The sequence below is a fragment of the Natator depressus genome, chromosome 9 (assembly GCF_965152275.1).
Source record: "Natator depressus isolate rNatDep1 chromosome 9, rNatDep2.hap1, whole genome shotgun sequence".
Taxonomy (NCBI): Eukaryota; Metazoa; Chordata; order Testudines; family Cheloniidae; genus Natator; species Natator depressus.
Genome location: NC_134242.1, coordinates 97,521,482 through 97,535,842, shown reverse-complemented (window position 1 = coordinate 97,535,842; position 14,361 = coordinate 97,521,482). Strand labels below are relative to the sequence as shown.

Genomic DNA, 14,361 nt, shown 5'->3' with positions numbered 1-14,361 from the left:
GGTCAGTAAGCACTCAGGACCTGGGTCCTAGGACCGTGTTAAAGTGGTGAGTCATAGCCTGAGTCCTGCTGAGACTCGGGTCCAAGCCCTGTATTTTGCAGTGGGGACCCTGCTCAAGCTGCAGACCCGAGTCAGAAAGTCTACGTCGCACAAAATGGACGTTAGCACAGTTGTGGGTCCAGCAATTGTAAAACCTGAGTTTTGCAATGCAGTGAGGATGCTCAAGCGTGAACTTGGAAACACAGAGTCCACAAGCCGAGGTCCCACAGACTCAGCTTTATGATGCAGTGTAGACATACCCTAATGGCGAAGCCATCCTCCTGCACAGGAAAACCCACAAGAGAGGACCTGAATGTTGGGGGGAAACTCCGGGATGTTCCCCTTGGGGGGTTCTCCCTAGAACTGTCCTGATACCTGGGCTGCACCCAGATGCTCAAGGCTTTCAGTCCATGGGTAGGCAATGCAGCCCTTCCTTCTCCTGAGCAATGAATTCATGGGCACAAAACTAAACCTAAAGAGAGCTGGTTTGCTCACGAGCATCCAGACCTGCCCTGCTATTACACTCCAGATCACGAGACTTCAGCCTGGCCTCCACCCATGGGAAAAGGGAACACACCTTGTCAGGGGACAAATTCCCTGCTTTTATGCAAAAGGACATGGCAACAGGAAAGCAAAGGAGGAAAGGCACTAAGACAGAGGCTGAGTCACCCCCTCACTCACAGTTATTGGGCTCAATACAGAGGTAAGTGGGTGAAATGTTCTCGCCTGCAGGAGACAGGTCAGAGTAGATGATCGACTGGTCCCTTCTGACCTTACCCCATGAATCTAGGAATCGTTTATAAAGCCCACATACCCCATTGGATGCAAGGCCTGATTTTCAGGGAGCCCAATCTCTGCCACTCCCATTGGAGCCGACGGGAAGTGTGGACTCTGACAATCAGAGCTGTGAGGCTCAAAGTGCATCTCCTGCTTTTCTGAAGGTGAAAGTATCATTAACACAAAGAAAACAGACATCCCAAATGGATTTCCTTGGCCTAGGGATGGAGTCAGGTCCCCCAGGCAGACAATGACACAGATTCTCTAAGAGCATTTAAGCACGTTTCACTCCATCCCTATTTAGCAAAGCACTTAAACGCATGCTTAACTTTAAGCACCTCAGGTAAAATTTTCAAAAGTGCCAATGTGACTTAAGAGCCTGAGTCCCACTGACTTTGAGTGATCCTCAGGGAGAGATTTTCAAAGGCACAAACGGCGGTTAAGTGCCGAACTCCTATGTCACTTTTGAAAATGAGACAGGTCCCTAAGTCACTCGGTGCTTTTGAAAATCTTACCCATTATGATTAGCGTGCTTTGCTGAACAGGGCTGGACTGCGGAGCCGGGGCTTTCATTCTCTCAGTTCAGCTGGAAGGAAAGTCACTGCCAGAGCATAGGGGTTATGGCTTTCCCGAAGCCTAGCTGCACCTAAGGCATGGCAGGACTGTATGAAGTGAGCCTGGGCATCTTTTCTGAGCACACCCAAAGATCGTGTGTGAGCCAAAAGAGTTTGAAACTTAGCTTCAGTAAGGGAAGGAGGAAAAAGAGCTGTGAAATCCCAGCTTTCCTGGAAAGGGCAGCAGGCACCATCCCTGCAGCATGGTCTCCCAAGGTCTCTCACTTGACAGCCATCAGCAGCTAATGGGCTTACTGGGTCCTAAAGCCAGCCCTGCGACCATCCTCACGGGAAAGAAAAGTATAGGCAAGCCAACGGCAAAAACACCCTACTTTTCCCCAGGGTTCTGTGACTTGTTAGGAGAATCCTGCCAGAAACTTCCTTTTTTGTCTTTCCATTCAACTCAGCAAGTGAGCGTACCGAGTGTTAATTAGCATAAAAGTGGCCACGGTATGGCACGAGCAGGGACTGCATGACCTCATCTTATAGATTTACAGCAAACTTATCGTCTAAGAATAAAGTGTTTTATGGAGCAGGGGCAGCATTCGGCATGTGCTTAGGTGCCTTGCTGAACTTGGACCAAAGAGGGCCAGGTTGTTCCCGCATTGCCTTGAGTGACAGCAATGGGAAGTCTCTGGGCCAAACTGACCAAGGGATGAAGGCAAGACAGCTACAGAAAGGCACCTAGTGACGGATGCAGAATGTTTCCAACTTACCTCTACAGAGTGTAGGCGTCTCCATTGAATCTGAGCTGTTTTGCAGATGCTTCTGTTCCAGACATGAGCACTAACAAGCCCTGATACAGATCCCGTGCTCTAAGGACGCTGTCAGCACTGACTAATATACTGCTAACTGGTGTAAATTATTAAAGTCCTCCGAGCTCCAACTGGGGCCCTGCCTTTTGAAACACCAATGCTATAACAGGAGCATGTGCCCAGCCTCCACTTCATAAGCAGCACAAAACCAAAGATCCCTACCTCAGATGTGGTACCCTGTAGTAGGATGTCATTCAGCAGAGTAAGGCGGGTTTCCCTCCCATAGTTCCCTGGATAGGAACTACTGTTTGTGAGAAGATAATCTCAAAAGGAGAAATGTCACGTTGTTGTAAAGTGTGCTGATACATGGCTGTCACTAAAGATCATTAAAGATTATCACATGATGAAAACATTACCAAGCTAAAGCCTTGCATGGGTTACATATTCCTCTTTCATTCGTAAGTCATAAATATTTGGTATTAAACTCAAATAAGGGGTTTGCCCCAACCCTCACATCCAAAACTCTCACCTTTGCAAATACTTTCCCACTCCAGCTCAATTAGATTTAACCAATGGGGTTCCCAACAAGTTTTACCTCCTGATTTTCGTTTCAGAGCACGGGAGTCCAGACAGCAAAATGTTTTTTAAACATATGATAATAAATGTACTGGTGTGTTTCCTTCCCCACAGAATCTGCTTTAGCATTGAAATGCAGAGAGACAGCTGCAGCCGACTTGGCTGTGCTAAGTTTGGAGATAAATTACTGAAGCGCAATGTATGATTTACAGAAAATAATCCTGCAAGTCAAGTGTAAAGTACTATATATGAAAGAGGAAAGTAACCTTTTCGTTCAAACACCAATTAATTTACGCCTGCCTCCTGGCTACAAAGTATTTATTCAAATGCAGCTGCACACTTTAAGCCTGCTAGAGGGGAGCAGAATGTTCTGTCTTCTTTGACTTCTTCACTTTGATGCTGCTCATTGAACCTTAGTTTCTTGGTGATGCGGGGGGACTGAATGCAACAGAACCCGATCGCTCCACGTGTAGGTAAGCCTTTTAAGGAAAGAGGGCCCATAGGAATGGATCCTGAGACAACAGCAGCAACCCATTCTGCAATATCAAAAGGTGCTCTGCATTGCAGGACCTCTTCTAGCCAGTGGAGCTATGTCGATTTATACCAGCTGAGAGCCTGGCCTGGAATCTTTAAAGTGTTCACCCTCTTCTGTGGGATAGAGTATTGCCAGACCTCGAGCAAAACTGGAAGGCGGTTCTTTTCTATTTTGCTTGGTAATATTAACTGCCCTGAGTCCCAGTCAGCCACTCCAAGAGCCTCTTGCAGGGACCCAGGCCACGAAACAAAAGCTCTCCTTTCAGACGTACAGCCCCATTGACTGACTGTCGCAAGAGGACGACCAAGGGGGAAGGGCTGGGCTTACCATGAGGCAAACGGAGGCAGCCGCCTCAGGTGCCAGACCGTGCGGGGTGCCACTAGGACCCAGAGTGTAGAAAATTGTGTCTGCTGCTGGTGCATCTGGATTCTCTCTGCTCTAGACCCACAGAGATGGGGGAGTGCTGTGCTGGAGGAAGGAGGGCACAAGTGAGAGAACAGGTAGGCAGGAGAAAAGGTGAGAGGGAATCACAGAAAGCAGCAGGAGCTGCAGGGAGAGAGAGGAGGAGCCTCTTATGTACCTCTCTAGCACGCCCAGAAACCTGGACTGATTAACCCCAGCTTCTCAGGGAGCTTTCTGTGTCCTGCTGCTTCCCTGGACCCACTTGAGGTGAACAGGCAGTCAAATTACAAAAAGCCAGTTAGGCCCTTAAGATGCTGATCTCTTCCCTCGCTCAGGCCCTGCTACCAGCCTGCTTATTTGTCCCCTTCAATTGAGTGTTGAGAGCCACTACAGCTGGCACAGAACAGCAGTCTTGAGTGAAAGAAGAAAATGTCCCTCTGGGGCAGCATTCAGAAAAAGAAAGCAAGCAAAAGAAGCTTTTCTAACTAAGCAGGAATGAGCTCTCCTGAGACACGTAGACACAAATGTTCACGGTGAGCCTTCCGGTCCCAGTGAGGATGTGAGTGGTGAGGAGATGCCTGATCTTCCAGTTAGTCAGAGTGCAGGTGACCTGGAAGCTACTGCAGCATCCATATCTCCATCTCAAATGGATGTAACCATGCACATTCCTGAAGAAAAGTGTAGATCAGAGAAGAGGGTGGTGGAGGCGCAAGAAACAGCTGCTGCTGAGTTTAGTTCCTTTGAGTCTAGATGATACAGGACTGTGGACCCACTTGAGCAGTAGCCTGAGGGACTTCCTTGTACTGCATGGGCCACAGCAAGTGAAAAACTTCATGTTCCCCAAAGACAATGAAAATAGAAGTTTCCATCCAACACATTACTGGCGTGAAATCCCCAATGGTGACAAAGTGGAGAGGCCATGCCTTATGTACTCGAAAACCCAGAATGCTGCATACTGTTTTTGTTGCAAACTCTTCCAGTCTAATGTTCCAGCCACTTTGGGTTCTACAGGAACAAAGGACTGGAAAAATCTGGCATGCCGTGAGAAGGCATTAAATCACCAGAGAGCATTCCATAGGTGGAAATAGCTTGAGATGAGACTACGGTTAAAGGCCACCATAGATGATCAGCATCAAGAGAAGATTGCTTCAGAGTCTCTTGACTGGCAAAATGTTCTGAAAAGGCTCACTGCCATTGTGAGAATGCTTGGTACCCAAAACCTAGCACTGCGTGGCACTTCAGATCAGCTGTATGTGCCAGACAATGGAAACTTCCTTAAAATTGTGGAGCTGATGGCTGAGTTTGATGCCGTACTCCAGGAGCATCTAAGAAGAGTCACCACCCACTACCTTGGAAAAACAATTCAAAATGAGATCATACAGTTACTGGCAACAAAAGTCAAACAGAAGATTGTGGCAGATCTGAAGTCAGCAAGATCTTACTCTGTTATTCTGGACTGAACACCTGACATCAGCCATATGGAACAAATGACTTTGTGCATTTTGTAACAACAGAACCCAGAGAAAATGTCCCTGCAGTGGTGACTGTCAGAGAGCATTTTCTAGAATTTATTGACCTTGATGACACTACAGGAGCTGGTATGACAAATTGTGCTTCTTAAAAAGCTGGAAGATACGGGAATTGCGATAGCTGACATGAGAGGTCAGGGCTACAATAATGGTGCCAACATGAGAGGAAAAAGCAGAGGAGTGCAGACACAGATCTGAGAGTTAAACCCTTGAGCTTTTTTTGTCCCATGCAGTTATCATTCATTGAACTGGTCAGTTCATGCAGCATCAGCTTCTAGTGAGGCTCCTGAATTTTTTAATGTAATTCAAAGCATCTATGTATTTTTCTCTGCATCAACTCATCAATGGCAGATTTTGAAGCAACATCTCGGAACATCCTCTCTGACACTGAAACCACTGAGTGCCCCACGATGGGAAAGTCGAGTGGAGGCGATAAAGCCTATCAAACACCAAATTGGGAAGATAGATGATGCCATAGTTGCCATTCTGGAGGATAATGCTATGACAGGAACTGTTCGTGGGAGAACAGTGGCAGAGGCAAATGGAATCACCAGAAACATAAATAACTTCAAATTTCTGTGTGGCTTAGTGTTGTGGCATGACATACAGTTTGAAATACCTGTTGTAAGCAAGAGAGACTCCAAGGCGTTGACCTTGATATATCTGGAGCAATGGAACAACTGGACAAAGCAAAGTCATACCTACAGTCTTACCGGCCAGATGAGGGATTTCAAAACGTTCTGAAGACTGCACAGAAGTTGGCAGAGGAACTTCACGCTGAAGCTATTTTCCCACCCATTCAAGAACACAAGAGTCACCGAAAAAGAAGACATTTTGATAACGAGGCACGGGATAATCCCATAAGAGACCCCAAACAACAATTCAAAGTTGAATTCTTAAACCGGGTGCCAGATTGTGCAATGCAGTCAGCTGAAGAACGTTTCGTGCAGCTCAAGGAACACAGCAGTATATTTGGGATGTTGTCTGATATTCCAAAACACCTCACTATACCCGAAGAAGACCTACACCAGCAATGCAGGGCACTAGAGACAGTGTTGACACCTGAGGACATGTGCGATATTGATGCAAGTGATTTAGGGGATGAACTGAAAGCCCTTTCAAGATACATTTCAGCAGGATCAACTCCAAAGGCTGTTCTGGAATATATGTGCACAAATAAGATGATCACCCTCTTTCCAAATGCTTTTGTTGCTCTGCGCATACTTCTAACACTTCCTGTAACAGTTGCCAGTGGAGGACGCAGCTTCTCCAAGTTGAAGTTAATAAAAACACATCTACGCTCCACAATGACACAGGAGAGGCTGGTCGGCCTTGCAATCATCTCAATAGAGCATGAGCTGGCCCAGACTGTGAACCTTCAGCAGGAAGCAGTTCAAATCTTTGCAACCCAGAAGGCAGGGAAAGCACCACTTTGATTATTCAAACAGATAAAAATGCCAGTGTTTACTATGCAGACAAGAAAAGTTACATTTGCTGTTCAGGCGTTTGAAAGTTGAGTGTTACTTACAATTTTTGAACAAGGCATTTTAAGTTGTTAGTTCTCCTGTATTGGGGTAGGTAGCAGAGCAGCACCATGAGAGGAGTAGAACGGGAAGAAGGCAGAATTGAGAACTTTCAAAGTTTTAGCCCAAGCGAGGGGGCATGGGGGCGTCATTTGAGCTCCCCGCCTCATGTGCCAAACTGTGGTGGGCCGGCCCCGCAAGGGGGGGTGTGCTGCCCCTGCCAGGCACTGCCATTCAATCACATGTTGGCTGGTAAAGTATTCCTTACGCTCTTTTAAATAAGAGCTGAGATTCTCAGATAATAGCCTGACTCCAGAAGCAGGGGCTTTTAGCAAAAAAATCCCACCAAATATGGCAAGAGTCACAATAAAATCATGAGAGTTGGCAACACTGGGGATGGTACAAACCCTTTATCACTTCACTTCACTTTAGTTCAATACCGTTCGAGACGTACTAATGATGGAAGTGTTGGTCGGCCGTTGGATCAACAGGTATGTTTAATATATCTAGAGAGAGACCCATGATCTCCATTCTTAAAATTCTCTGGGAACAACCTACTACACTGGCCTAAGTAAAGCTTACATATGCTAGGAAACTTTGTTTTATGTATCTAAAAAGTTATAAAATCCCCTTCCTTTTTTGGGACGCCATTGTGTCTGATATTCTGTAACACCGCCAGAAATAACTGTCCTCTTCATGAGCTGAAGGTTCACTATTGGCGTGGAATCATCCTTGTTACAATACACACGTTTTCTCTCAGACATCCTGCTGTACTTTGATTGTTTATTATTTGTACAATTAAAAAACCCTGAATATATTGGCAATAAAAAGGAAATTAGAAACTTTTTCCTGCAGGAAGTGAAATCAGGATAGTTTAACGGGATGCTAAGAATATGTTAATTTGGATATGGTATAAAAGGAGTGAGGATTAAGAGACGCACGGAGAACTTAGGTTAATGTAGAATTTGTCTTGTACAGCTTTGAAATGATAATACTTGCATAATTTGCTTAAAAGTTTTGCAAAGGATAATGTGTCCGACGTGCTATTCACAAGAGCTTTAAAGGAATATACCAGTATAAGCAGATTATTAAACTTTAAGAATCTGAACTTTTAATAGGCTTTGCAAATTAAATGCTGTGAAATCTTGACACACTGTATAAAAACCTTAAATCAGAAAGTTATTCTATAAACACTTCCAGCAACACTTCTCACAGGGTGGTGAGTGCTCAGTAAATGGGCCTTTTCTGTGAATGGTGTGCTTCCCATCAATGTCTAACACATTTTAATGTACCTTAAAGGAGTGCTTTGTTATGCGTTTCTTTTTTCTTAATACTTGCAGCATATTTTCTCCTACTGTGTAGCAACTGCACAGTTGAAGACGGCCATGCCCAGGGCATCTGATTAGAAAATCAACTTCTTTCGAAGACTGCACATCTTTGCAAGATGCATGTACTTCCTGATAGCGCTGCATCAGCTGATGTTACACAAATAAGACAAGGAGAGGGGCCATCAGGATGACAACCCACTAATCAAATTCATATGATACCAACTTAGGAAGGAGAACAAATTCTTTTCGGATCGGGACAGTACTATCTTGATAAATAAGAGAAATAGACTGAAGTCTATAAAATCAGATTCAATAAAGGGAAATACAAAGTGGGTCACAATGGAAGGAATAATCCAATATGCAAAATGGGATGAGTCAGTCAATAGGAATACTAAACTCTTATAATCGACAGTGCTTGTCATCTACACAGCAATTTATTAATCCTAAAAGCATTCCTGTGAGTAGATAAATGTTGGGTCAGATCCACAGCTGATGTAAATAAGCATAGCTCCTTTGACTTCAGTAGTGGTATGACTTATAGCAAATGAGATTTTTATCCACTGTATTTATTATCTCATTTTACACATGGGGAAACTCAGGCAAATACCCAGGACCAAAAAAATGAGCTAGTATGCGAGCTGGGGTTAGAACTCAGCGATTCCTGGCTCCCCATCCTGCAATCAGACCGCTCTCTGCCACTCCCAAGATTCTATGGTAGCAATGAATATGAGTCAACCACGTGATGTAATTGTAAAAAGCACAACGGCAATGTCCCATTGCATACTGGAACACCAGGGGGAAAAGCAAGACAAACAGTCCACCCTGCTAAGCAATAATTAGGCCAAAATGGGAGTGTCATGTTCAGTCAAACTGGAGGAAGTTAAGAGAGGAGAAATGAAAACTTTGATAAATGGTTTTGGAAATGAGAGCCTTTGGGAAAGCTAAAGACACTGGGCATATCTAGCCTGTGAAAAGGAGGGACATGACAGCGGTCTGCAAATACATAAAGCAATATTATAAATAGGACAGAGCCAGTATTAACCAAGAGGACAAGAAGTGAAGAGGTTTAAGAAGCAAAAGGGCCAGTTTATCCTAAGGAGCGAGGCACTTGACCAAGCTCACAAGGGAGGGTATGGAATTGCTGTTCATTGCTGGACTAGGTACTCCCACGTCAAAATGGGTTAAGAATAATCAATAAATCCTGCCACAATGCAGAGGGGTTACACTGGACAAATGCCTAGAGGCCCCTTCCAACAGAATTAATGCTAAGATACCCTATTAGAGACAAAAAGAACCAGAGTACTTGTGGCACCTTAGAGACTAACAAATTTATTTGAGCATAAGCTTTCATGGGCTAAAACCCACTTCTTCGGACGCATGCAGTGGAAAATACAGTAAGAAGATATATATACACACAGAGAACATGAAACAATGGGTGTTGCCATACACACTATAACGAGAGTGATCAATTATCAGCAGGAGAAAAAACCTTTTGTAGTGATAATCAGGATGGCCCATTTCCAACAGTTGACAAGAAGGTGTGAGTAACAGCGGGGGGGGGGGGGAATAAACGTGGGGAAATAGTTTTACTTTGCGTAATGACCCATCCACTCCCAGTCTTTATTCAAGCCTAAGTTAACTGTATCCAGTTTGCAAATTAATTCCAATTCAGCAGTTTCTTGTTGGAGTCTGGTTTTGAAGTTTTTTTGTTGTAATATTGCGACTTTTAAGTCTGTAATCGAGTGACCACGGAGATTGAAGTGTTCAACTGGTTTTTGAATGTTATAATTCTTGACGTCTGATTTGTGTCCATTTATTCTTTTACGTAGAGACTGTCTGGTTTGGCCAATGTACATGGCAGAGAGGCTGGCATTGCTGGCACATGATGGCATATATCACATTGGTGGATGTGCAGGTGAACGAGCCTCTGATAGTGTGGCTGATGTGATTAGGTCCTATGATGGTCCTATGTCAACTGCTGGAAATGGGCCATCCTGATTATCACTACAAAAGGTTTTTTTCTCCAGCTGATAATAGCTCACCTTAATTGATCACTCTCATTATAGTATGTATGGCAACACCCATTGTTTCATGTTCTCCATGTATATAAATCTCCCCACTGTATTTTCCACTGCATGCATCCAATGAAGTGAGCTGTTGCTTTTGCTCAAATTAATTGGTTAGTCTCTAAGGTGCCACAAGTCCTCCTGTTCTTTTTGCTGATACAGACTAACACGGCTGCCACTCTGAAACCTATTAGAGACATGGCTACTACAGCAACTCCTGTAGAAATTATCTCTACCCACAGACAAACGTGCTCACACATACAAAATCCATGGCTGTGATAAATAAACCTATCACGTACCTGTGCGGCTATCACAGCCCAGGAACTGAATCACCTGCCCACAGCTCCCCAGCACTCAGGGTAGTAGCTCAATCCCCTTCGGGGCTTTGGACAGTCACCTTTTTAAATACCACCTTGATCAGAAGAGCTTCAAGCAGCTTTAACCGACATGGAATTAAGAACGGTTCCAGGCATAGAACCTTTATCTATATGGATGCACCAGCATTAGCAGCCGGGGTCAGCAACGTGTCTGTACATGGACACAAGTATCTGTGCTAAAAATGTTGAGGTCCATGGTAATTTTTTCAAAAAATTGAATGACTGAATGACATAACCCACCCCTCCCCCACCCCCCGCCAATGTCCGTCAGTAAGTACAGTAATTCTGTCACGTGTCCGTCTCACAACATGGTGGTGCCGACCCCTGGTTAGCAAGGGTAGGACACTTGTAATGAAACATCCCTAATGTGGATAAGGCTTAAGTATTAATCGAAAAACCTGAACCGAGACAATTTTCTCCATAGTATCAGGACCCTTCTAGCAATGAAGCAGTTATGAATGTCTCTCTGCTGGCTCCAGTCCAACTCTTGTACATGGAACAGGTTAACTACAAGGAAGGAAGGAAGTCTATTTTTGTCCAGCCTGCTGTGTACTTCACTCATGAGTATCTGAGCAGGGGAACACTGCATCTAGGTTGCAGCCTCAAAAAGCCAGGAAAACAGAGAGACACATAAATCTGAGGTCACAGAATTTTTGCATTCTACGTACATGGACACCCCAGGTCAGGACTTTCTTTTCTCAGCTCTCCCAATAGGCTACCAGCCAATAAATGACTAATATCCGGAAGCTGACTGCAAGGTTCATGAAACCCAGTATTTCTTGTAAAAAGCTGAAAGCCAGGTCTGGGGAAAATCAGAAGTGAGCATCAGCCTAGCACATGGACAGGTGAAGTTATGTCGGAAGAATTAGAGCATACAGCTGATGTTTTTAGGTTTCACCTCGCTTGGGGAAAATAAAGGCCAAGACTGTTGAAAGTGACTAGTGATTTTGGGAGCCCAGCTAGACACACCTTGAAGGGGCCTCATTTTCAGAAAGTGCTGAGCACCCATGTTCTGAAAACAGGTCCCTTTAAGGGATCCCAATTTGGGTAACCCCAAAATTGAGGCAGCAAAAAAGAAAAATCACTATCACTCTTGAACACCTTAGATACAGTAATTAACCGATGAGATGATTCTTATTTCAATTTAAAACTCAGTCTGTAAATGGGAATGAGGAGAGAAGAGGCATTTATTTTTATTAGTGTGACTTTATTCAGATTAGTTTCTATTTCTAATTCCATTAAGGGAAACACTTTTGGGTCCTACTCACACTCCCAACCCAGTGAGAAATCAGACAGTCATTCCGGGACATGTTAGGGTTGTATATGCTTAAAACATGAGGCGGGAAGGAGATAAATAAATCTAAGATACAATGTTGATGACCTATTTTCTGCTTGTGTATGTGAGTTCCATGAACCCTCGGCCCTCACTGTGGTTTTGTGCATCTCAGTACAGCCTCTCCAGCAGGACAGATGCAAAGCAGCCCCTATGCAAGCCGCCATCCACACCAATTCACGACTAGTTAGCAAGTGGTTTGCTACACAGACCAGCTGGTCTTTCCTCCAGAGGACACCACTGACATCTCTGCAAGGGAATCCGATTTTTTGCACTCGCCTGCCATCGCTGTCACTTGGCTTGGAGTGAAAAATTTAAACTTCGGCTCTGAAGAGGGTTGTTGTCAATATTTCAGATAAGCTGGCAGAGGAGGTGGTGTGTGTTTGACAAGACAGAGTGGGAGGGAGAAGACAGCAGATAGAAGCGTGTTCACTTAAGGAGGAGCACTGCAGGAGATAGCTTTGCTCTTGGTACTGCAAAGTTGTTCATTTCATTATTAATTCAGTGGCCAGGCAAGTGGGAAGAGAAACTTCTGGGTTTTTGCTAAACTCTGTTCACTTTACTGTTATCTCCATCCTCCCAACCCCACTCCCTACCCTGTCTGTCTTTTTCAGCCACCTGTCATGTCCTACACCAAAACTGTAAGCTCTCTGGGGCACAGATGGGCTTCTTTGTTTTAATCTATACAGCACCTAATACAAGGGAGCCCTGATCCTTGATTGGGGTTCCTAGGCACTGCCATAATAGAATTTACACACAGGTTCCAAAGTCAAGCATTCAAGTAAATGTCAGAATTAGGGTTGCCTGTTCACCCTTTATTTGGCCCCTTTGTCTCTACCCATATGATACAGCCGTACACAATAGCTCATCACAAATCTGTGGTAGAGCCTGGATGAACCAGGATTAGAACCCAGCTCTTCCCTCGGTGGGCTGACGCCTTACCCACAAAAGGGCATCCCTTCTCTTCTTGCAACCCTCCATCTCATTCATTGTCCATCCTGTGCCCTGACTAAGGCAGGTGTCTTGTAGAACAAACACTATGTAAGCCTGTAATTGAAGACTGCATCATGATGCACACACACAAGGAGGCCAAATTAGGATTGCATAGGCAACCTTCGTTCAGATATTTCCTAATTTCTAAGTGAGTGACTCTGCAACTTGGGTGACATTTTAACATCGTTTTTTTTAAATGTACATGTCTGGGTATTTTAAACTGAAAAGAAATCCCATCGTACAGAGCCATATTGATCCTGCCCACATGGGTCATCATCTGAGTCTGAAACCAGGACCCACACTGACAACACAGTCGTCCACCACTGGCTTCACTGGGACTCTGTGTGATCTAAGTTAGGACAGTAGGACCAAGAACATAGAATTTTAATCTTGATCTGCAAAGACCTCATTGTACTTAAACATTTGACATTATCCAGGCTGTAGTATTTAATAGCATGATTTCATGTGCTTTTTAATTAAGAAGCAGAGAAATATTTTTTTTTAAATCCTTTTTGAATTGTACTTTTCATTAGGCATGGAGATGAAAGTTTTTCCAAAAGAAGTTACAGACAGAGGGCACATTTTTCCTGAGGCAAAGTAACTTCATATTATTAAATGCATAATCGGCAATGCTTGAGTAATCTTTTAAAAAATAGTTTGATGTCGTTTTCTGGTCCCTTCAGTGTTTCAGGTCAGTACTGCAAGTACAAGTTAATTATTTCCTGAGGTTACCAACCAAGAAGCAGCCATACTTTATGCTCTACATTATTTTTGCCATTCTTGACATTATTTCTATTATTTTCCTTATGTAAATTACTTTAATAGTAAAGGACATTTTGCAAAGTAGGGTTATTAGAAGAGCAGTCTGGTGATATTACGTGTAATTATAATAAGCATTACTATGCTGAGTTCATACATTCTTGAACATTTCTCGGGACCAATGTTTTGCCAAAAAAAAAAAAGTTTTTTCATTAACACGTTTTCCTTTGTAATATTAACCTTGCATTTGTCATTCACCATTAATCTCACAGATAATTGTCACAACACCCAGAGAAGCAATGAATATACTTAATATATTATATATGGAAGCAGGAGAAAACAGAATGGGGAATAACCACTGTGGTTGATACTCTGCTGGCATCCCAGAGTTGCACCAAGGATGAATTTGGCCCAACACTTAAGACTTTTTATTTGAAGACCCATCAGTAGAAACCTCCTGTTGGTTACAGTGCAAGTAGATCAAGCAAAGGAAAACAACTGCACACTTTGGACCGAATTCCATGCACACCTGCATTATGCAGTCCACATTGAAGTGCACCTGAGGACAGAATTGAGTGTTTTTCAGATATTACCACGTCCACAGGTAATACTGTGGCATTTGTCTATTTCCTAATGTTAATGGTTCATTCTAGAATGAAGGTCAGATGTTCAAGTTGGAAGAAAGTCAGCACAAACCCAGAAGATGTATTACCAAAACTCAGTAGCCTAGATGACCATCAGCATGAAGCCACACC

General features: G+C 43.8%; 1 protein-coding gene across 1 annotated transcript in view; it reads right to left on the bottom strand.

Moving 5' to 3' along the window:
- Positions 1–14,361, bottom strand: part of GPC3 (glypican 3) — a 266,732-nt gene that overhangs the window by 85,800 nt on the left and 166,571 nt on the right. The window lies entirely within an intron of this gene.